The following is an 8,801-nucleotide window of genomic DNA, read 5'->3' on the forward strand; positions in this document are numbered from 1 at the left end:
ATTGCAAATTCGGTGAACTGAGCAAGTGACCATCTGGGATTTCATGTAAAGACATACGTCAGTGAAGAGATATTCAAACCAGCCCCAAAGCTGGCTGTGTCACACTTCTGACGTCTTTTTATTCTATCACTAAAAAGTAATTTTACTAAGAACAAAACATCTTGAAATTTAAAAAAAAAAATAATAAAAGAAAAGAAGAATGTAATTTATTGGTAAAACATGATCCTTTTCAGGCTCCTGTATATCAAAGGGTTTGTTTTGRCCACTCAGCTTGGATTTCTGTCCCTGTCATTAGCTGTGTCTGGGYTGGAGCAGGGCAGACAGAGAGGGACGTGTGAATTCCACTCAAAGCCATCGAAGGCTGTGAAATTGGACAATTGGCTATGCAGACAGCCCTCAGAAATGTTTCTATCACTTCTGGTTCTTGGCTGAGTACTGAAAACAGGGATGGAAGCAAGGAAATATCTCTTCATATGTGTCAGAGCTCTGTGAAAAAAAAAAAAGAAAAATTATTAAAAAACCCCAAACAAACAAAAAAAACCCACCAAAACCAACAACAACAACAAAACAAAACAAAACAAAACAAAAAAAACAACACAAAAAACCAAAAAACAAAACAAAAAAAAACCAAAAAAAACCAAAAAATAAAAAAACCCCACAAAACCAAAAGAAAAGCATTTTTTTGCTCTGTAATGAATGTGGGACATGGAAACATGAAACTTCCAGACTCTGCTGAGTCTTTATCCCTTCAGAAGTATTTTTTCCAGGTGTGGCTCCTACCACACCCCTCAGCACTTACTCAAACTCCTGGTGAAATTTCACATTATGTAGGATCAGGTATAAAAACTTCCTTCACAGAGGATTTCAAGCCCGGTGTTTCCATCCATCCATCCTCCTTCCCTCCAGACTGAGAAAGACAATTCCACTTTATGAAYGATCCCTGSTTAGAAAGACACCAAAGGAAAAGCYGTTATCACTTTGCTCTTTGCTGTCWCTGAACCTTCCGTGGATTTCAGCCTTTCCCTCCTGTGATCCATTGCTCCTCTCATGGTTTCAGCCCAGCCTGGGAAGGCGCTGCTTGTGCCATCTTTATCCTCAATATTTTAAAGAAATCGACAAAATTCATCAGCACTTTATGCTTTTACCTCACAGCCCTGCTCACTTCAGTGTTTTTTGGATTATGCTGTCGGTGTTTAGACTCTGCCCTTGCTTTGCAGGTGAACTTTGCTGYCTGGTACATAGAAATGATGGAAAAGCTGTTTTTTTCCCCAGAACTGCAGCTCGTTTTTTGTCTATTCATCTGTCAATAGATGCATTTTCTCTCTTGCTAACATGGAATATCCAGACAGGATGACATTTTTTTTTTCCCTCTGAAACATTACCCAGCCAAATCCTGCAATAAATAGCTGTATCTTCAGAAGATTTTGAGATACTGATTGTAGGACTCTTGAAAAATCTCTCTGCAAGGAGCAAAGGGGATGAAATCACGACGGTGATTAAGCAACTGACATCCTGTTCTCTGGTTTGGGGCACAAAAGTGCATGGGGAAAGTGCCATACCTTGTTAGAAGAGCTGTTCAGCGATCAGACCTCCACAGCCTTTTTAAAATGACCTCAATTTATATTTAAAATCATTAAATTTCCCTTACAAGATCAGCCAGGGAGGGATATGACGGGTGCTGACTCAAACGCAGCTGCAGGATGTGCCCGTCAGGCCACCAAGAGGAATTTGGGGCACAAAGTTTTTGGTGGAATCAAAATTCAGAGGCTCAGGAGGGTTCCCTGTGATTGCTGAGCCATCTCAGAAATCCTGCCCAGCAACAGAAGCCTGATAGCAAACTTCCCTGCCCAAGGGAAAGGCACTTCCAGCCTCTCTTTCTTATTCTCTAAACCTTGAAAATAGCATTCAGCACCTCTTTTCTCTGCAGGTTTGTGGGGTTTTCTGTTACAAATCTCCCTGGGCTAAAGTGGGGTCTGATTTCACTCAAACTCTTGCCTGTTCTGGAGTGAAATTTGAGGTGACAGGAGGGTACGTTTTCCTCAGAACRTCAGTGTTACCCTCTAGTCAGCAGGAATGAAATTGTCTGACGATACCCTCCCCTCAGGGACCTCTCTGAAAATGAGATGTATCTCTCATGAGGACCTCTCAGCAAGCACAACTGAAATATCTTTGTGACTGCAGCAGCTCTGTAATGAATGAATTAATTGATTTCACCCTCAGCTGCTTCTTCGTCGACCCCGCTGGCCCCACAGTGGGGAAGGAGCTTTGTTCCAGTTCCAGTTTCTCTCAAAGCCCTGCTCTATTTAAAGGTAGATGAAAAAAGCTGCTGGGCTCAGGATGGGAATCCCAAAATCTYGGTCCTGGATGGCAGCCAGGTGGGTCAACAGTCTCCATGGTGAATTTGGACAGAGGGATGGGAGCTCCACTTTCCAGCCACCCTCAGGGGCTCTGGTGTGGGTGAAAATGGGTCTGGGAAGTTTGATGTCCTTGGCAGTGCATCCATCTCAGTCTGTGATTGTTCAAGGAGTTTGTGAGGACATCTCTGGGTCYCCAGGCAGTCCCAGTTCTTCCCTCCCTTCTTAATCCAAATTATTTTTGGGGAAACCTGTCAAGGACTCCATCCTTGRAATCTTGGTGTGTCCTGCTCCTTTGCTGAGGGAGGAATGAATGAATCTTAGGGAGGAGATTGTAAGGAAGCTTCAGATCTCTTTGGACAGCTGCTTTCTGTGTCTCAGGCCTGTCTTCACTCCTGTTTTTCCCTTGTTCTGTTTCTGTCCCTGGAGCTGCTGCAGAGCACAGACCGTCCCAGTGTCACATGGGAACTGTGCACACCCTAAATGGGATGTCCTGGTGGAGGAGGGAGGGGGAATGGCAGCACTGTCAGCAGCCTGTGCTCTGCTCCCGATCCCTTTCCTGCTCTTCCATCCCCAGTGAGGGCTCAGACTGAGCCCCCAGAGCTGCCCCGAGCACACATCGACCCAAAATAGCAAAGAGCTGCTCCTCAGCCTCCCTGAAAAACTGCCCAGTCTCCTCTCACTCCTTCTCCTCACTTCTTTTTCTGCCGTGTTTCACTTTGGAGGAGGAGAATTGTTTTGACTGTATCTTCCTTGTAGACATTAAATACCTTTCAAAGCAAGGTCAGAGTCCCCGGAGCTCTGACAGCACATGAAGATAACAGCTCAGGCTGGGATTGCTGCCCTGGGTGCTCCTCCCTGTCACTGGGACTCTCTCCCAGCTCAGCATCCTCAGCTCCCAGAGCAGGAGCAGGGCTTGGGAGTGCTCCTTTCCTTCCATGTGGTGCTGGATGGGTCAGATCWCCCTGGTAATCCACGAGCTGGGCATCTGCATGGTTCTTTGGGTTTAAAATGCACCCACATTTACGTTTCTGAGGAGAAATGAGGAGAGGGGTCAGCACAAAGAGGCTGGGAACAGGATCAGGGACAGCCAAGGATCTGCAGGGCTGGACAAAACACTGCACAGCAGCTTGCTCATCTTCCCACATGACATGGGGTGTTTGAGCAGAGGAAAGCCACAGGAGCTGATTTCCAGCCCCTCTCCCTGTCACAGGTGACCTTTTCAGAGCTCTGGGCAGTGCTCAGGTGGTTCTTGACAAATGAAGGCGGTGAATGAGGGGAGGGCAGGCAGCTCTGGAGAGCCAGGAATGCTCCAGCCATGGGAAACCCATCCCAAACAAGGGAAATGTTTGTCTGCCAGTCTGAGGAGGGGTGCTGGGGCCTCTCAGTGGGGCTGGCTGGTGCAGGGCTCAGGTGGAGCACTGGGAATGGTTGATACCAGTTTATCCAATGGTTTATCCATCTCACTGTCCATAGCTGAGCTCACAAAGAGAGTGACAGGAGGTGTGCTCTCCTCTCACCAGGACAGCACTGAGGGTTCTCGAGTCACTTTGTGCTGTTCCCCTGCCCAGCAAGGGACAATATTTCCCCCCCAGCACCATCCTGCACCCTCCAGATTCCAACCTCTGATCATCCACGGGTGATCCCTGCTGCAGGAACACGTGAGAGCCTGTGCCAGAGGGAATTCACAGTGACATTGGGGGTGGTACAGAGCCTGTGGTGGGCTCCAGGGCCTGGTTTGGGGTCTTCTGTCCCTTCAGTCACTGCTCTAGAAGAGGCCATTAACCCTGGAAGGGTAGAACAGGTCCCCTTTATGCTAATAAACCTCATTTTTGGGTCAGAGCTCACAACATCCATCTACACTTTCACCCACCTCCACTCCCTCTGCACCTCCTTGCCCAGGGCCAGCAGGACACCCCAGCTGCCCCTTCCAGAACCTTCCTGTTGGCTTCTCCCAGTCCCCAGCCCCCTGGGCCAACTCCTGTCTCGTGCCCACTGCACCTTGTGGCTGCTGAAATGGGAATCTGGGCTAGGAAAAGGCTCCCTGGAGCCAGGGATAACCCTGCAACCCCTGATTAACTCCAGGAGGAACCACCCAGCTCTGGAGTCCATCTCACTGGATCCATCAGAAAGAGTTTGCAGCCTGAGTGATCTCAGCTCTGCCCCCTGAGCAGGATCTGAGCATGGGGGATGCTCACAGAGCTCTCTCTGGGTGGGCAGCAAGGGCTGGGAGCAGATCACACCCTGCTCAGATCACACCCCAGCAGCTCCGGGGTTTGGACACACAGGCAGTGTTGGGCTGCCTTTGGATGTGCAGTTCKAGGTAACTCAGCTTCTTCTGCATCACTCGCTCCTGGAAATGGTCAAACAAGATGGGTTTTGGTCAAGCAGCTCATGTTTTTGAGATGTTTTCACRATGGAAAATGTGATTTGTGAGTTGTGGGTTTTCTGGCTGGATAAAAAGTTTGCAAACAGAGCTGTTCRGCTCGAAACTCCTTCCTTCTAAAATAAAATAGATCTGTAAAATGTTCCACTCAAACTTCAAGGCGCTTTTTCAACACAACTCCCTCTGCCCCCTCCCATCAAGGGCTCTTGGTGATGTATCTGGAGGTTATTTTTTTCTTTAAAAATAGCCACAACCAGTTTCTGTGTTGGTTTTCCATGGAAGAGGGGAAAACAATGAGTTTTTCTCACTGTCTCTAAATAAAATTTCCCCCCAATTTCCACAAGTGACCAAGGGTGTGGGCATCATCCCTTCCCCACGTTCCCCATACTGGATCCCAACCTAAGGGCTCACAGATTCTTTGCTCARCACTGAAAAGATGCAGCTGATTCCTTCCTCCTTTCCTTTTCATGATCTCTGCCTTTTGGGGCATAGCCAGTGCCAGAAGGAGAATGAAACAGAGTGAAAAAAGCTTTTTTTGCCTCTTGCCAGCTCAGCTGGAGTCAGGAAGCACTGGAAGTCTCCCAGCTAAGTCCTGCTCTGGAAGCCCTCCAGCCCACTTTGTCGGGGCCTGAGGCTCCAGGGGCTCTGCAGAGTGGCTGAACTTCTGGGAAATGCCACATTCAGCCCAAAGATTTCAGCTGTGTGAGCAAAGCAGGGCTGATGGGAACTGGAAGGGCATAGACCTGACCGGAAAAAAAAAATTTAAAAAAAAAAAAAAAATTAGTCTGGAATGTCTGAATTTATTTATTCTCCTAGGTTCATACTCAAGTTCATTTATGTGAATGCTGATAAACTTGATTACATAAACTTGATTATGAATGATGATTTTAGGAAAGCCGTGGTTGTCTCTCTGCTCTGAATTTGCTGGTGAGGATGAGGAGGAACAGAGAGAGGAGCAGTGACAGACTGACCCACGCCCCAACACAGGGTACTGGATATTTACACATCCACCATCTGCATATCCACAGATCTTCACACACAGATCTTCAAACAGCTCAGGACATGAAAACCACAAAGGATTTTATGGATCCCAAACTCCACATATGTTCCTGCCATTCCAAACAGCAAAGCCCTGTGTGTCCAAAGCTCCCAGGAGCCATGGATGCTGTGCTGGTGCCAGGCACAGTCACAGGGCACACACAGAGCCTTCCTGAGAGGGGCTGAAGGGCTGCAGGGACTTTTTATTCCCCCAGCAGCCAGTTTTTATTCCCCCAGCAGTCAGTTTTTATTCCCCCAGCAGTCAGTTTTTATTCCCCCAGCAGCCAATTTTTATCTCCTGGCACTGCCAGCTGCAGTGGGGAATTAACAGAAGTTTGGGGTTTTGGTGTTTTTAGCTGCTGACAGCTCCCACTGCCTTTCTAATCATGATTTGAATCTTTGCCCAGCCCAGCCAGGAATGCCCTGGAGCTGCCTCCAGTGAGCAGCCAGACAGGATTTGAGCCTGTGAGAGCCTGGAGGTTACACGGAATGGATGGCACGTGCAGCTGATGGGAGTTTGCCATCCTGTCGTGCCTGGCTTTCCTGCCCTCAGGAATTCAGGTCCCAGTCCACCTCCAGCCCCACAGCTGAGCTGTCCTTTAACGCCAGGAGAACTCGTGGCAGCCCTGATTGCACCTGGGATTGCCTCACAGGGCAGAGASAGGGTATAGGCACACTTTGGGGACTCCAGGATAACCCTGTGTGGATCCAAATTCCTGCCCTCCAATCCCACGGGATATCTGCTCCCAGCCCCTTCCTGTGGCCATGGAAACAGGGAGAAGTCCTGCTCACCAGGCACTCTCCACCCTATTGATTCCTTGGGAGATTTATGGCTGAGACCTGATCTCAGTGAAGGAGCTAAATCCAATTCACTAAGGAATTACAAGCCTGTCCGATCAATAATCTATTTATCTCCTTCACTTTGCCATCTTTAAACACTCCAGGCCTGTCAAAAGAAATTGAAAGCTTTTTAAAAATAAAATTATTGGACTCTGGAATGGCTCTGCTAAGGCTTCTGGAAAGCATCTTAAATCCAGGATGGATCCAGTTCAGATCCAGCACTTGGGAGAGATCTGTCACAGCTCCAGTGACTCGACATCAACCCAGCAAGGGATGGCCGAAAGATGGGAATTTATTTTTGTTTGTGGAGAATTGGGGAATCACAATCACAGTTTCTGGAGAGCCTGATGCTCACTCCTGGAGTCAGGGATATTTGGGGAAGGCAGAAGTTCTGCTGGCATTAATGGGGTTGATCTGGGGTCTGTGGGGGATTCCAGCCCTGTGTGTGCTCTTGCCTGGGGGATATCTGCCCCCCAGATTGCCCCATTTTTAACAGGTCCATGTACCTGTTTTCCTGAAATGGGACTCCAGCGTTGAAGCTGGAAGGGGCTGAAACTCTCTGGAGTAGGAGAGGGACTAGTTCCTCTCACTTCAGAGGTTAATGAATGGAGTCGTTAGGATAATTAATGTTTCCTGAGGAATTAGTCACTCTCTGAAGCAGTTTCTGTGCAGGCCCTCTGGAGGGGGTGACACATCCCTTGCCTTGTCCTGACAGTGCCTGCTTTGGAACAGGCGGCCGTGCATCTGCCTCTGCAGCAGGGGATGGYGTTCCTGTGGGAGGAAAACCTCCCAGCCAAGAGCTGGGCTGGGCTTTGAGGGGCTCCAGGCTGCCAGCTGCCAGGATTAAATGTTTTCCAAACAGAATTAACGCTTCCAGCTCTGACTTGGAGCAYCTTGGCCATCCCCATCCTGAATTTCATCACCATCCACCCGCCAGCTCTGCCAAAAGGCCTCTCACTTTCCTTCTTCTGAAGAACCATCTGTCCTTGTCCTCGAATCTCTTCTCCTTGAGACTTTTCCTGCCTCCTCCATCCCCCAGYTTTACTCCAGCCCTGACCCCGAGTCTGTGTATTGATCCTAAGCCTGCCTTGAATCACACTCCCTTTTTCTGTCCCTCTTTCYAAAGAGCAGGACTGCAGCACTTCACTCAAGAGCGAGTGCCCTTGTTGTTCCCTTGTTATTGGAAGTGTGAGGAAGCGCGTGGTGACCGTGCCAAAATAAAATCAGTAACCTTTCTGTGAAACATCGCAAAGAGCTGCTGTCACACACGAGGACTTTCTCCCCTGGCTGCAGGCACGTTTGAACTGTGATTTCCAGGGGGTGGAAAGCTGAGAGAGATTTCACAACATTGTTCCTGAAATAACCCTGCTAAAGTCAAGAGGGCTCCTTGAACAGAGCCCCCGGAGCYCTGCAGTGCTCGGAGTCACAGCGACGTCTCCGTGTCCCACGCAGAGGTTGAGGTGAAGGAAAGGCCCCTCTCTCCCCTTTGGGGTGAATTTGGCACTTTTCAGATCACAGGCTGTCACTCTGGTTTGGCTCAAGGTATGAACTGCATCRCTGAAGGTGTTTGGTGGAGTATTTTAGAGAAAGGGTTTTGTATCGACACCTYGGATAGGATGAAGATATCCCGTAAAAATATGTGAGCCTTGGGTTTTTCTGGTCAGCTCCTGTCAAGGAGAAAAGCAGAATCAAAAACTTGACCTTTTTAGTGAAAAATGAATGCTACAACATTCTGCCATTTCACAAGGGGGAAAATGGGGAAGTGATTTAGAAATCCTGAGGTGTGGSAAAGCAGGATTGTCATCCCTCAGCCTGTGCTCTCAAAGCTGTGGGGTTTGGGGTCAGCCTGTCCCCTGACTCACCAGGAATGGTCCCCTCTGCCCTCAGCACTCAGCTTCAGTCCTCAAATCCCCTCTGCCCCTCCTGCCCCATCTCCTGACGTGTTTACAGCTGCCCCTGGGCCAGCCCCTCCTCGGACACCCATCCATCTCCGGMTGCCCTTTCCTCCTGTCCGTTTAAATGCCGCCTGTGATTTATGGCCCAGCAGCTCCCAAACACATCCTGGCTGTGTTATATGGCACTGGTGTAATGCTCACCCCCCTCAGACACACAGGGAGCAAACACTGATAATTTATGCCTGGCTTTTTTGGTTTTTATTTTGTTTTGCTTTGTTTTGTTTTATT

The sequence above is a fragment of the Malurus melanocephalus genome, unplaced genomic scaffold (genome assembly GCF_030028575.1).
Source record: "Malurus melanocephalus ecotype Western Australia unplaced genomic scaffold, MMel_1.1 scaffold_331, whole genome shotgun sequence".
Classification (NCBI taxonomy): domain Eukaryota; kingdom Metazoa; phylum Chordata; class Aves; order Passeriformes; family Maluridae; genus Malurus; species Malurus melanocephalus.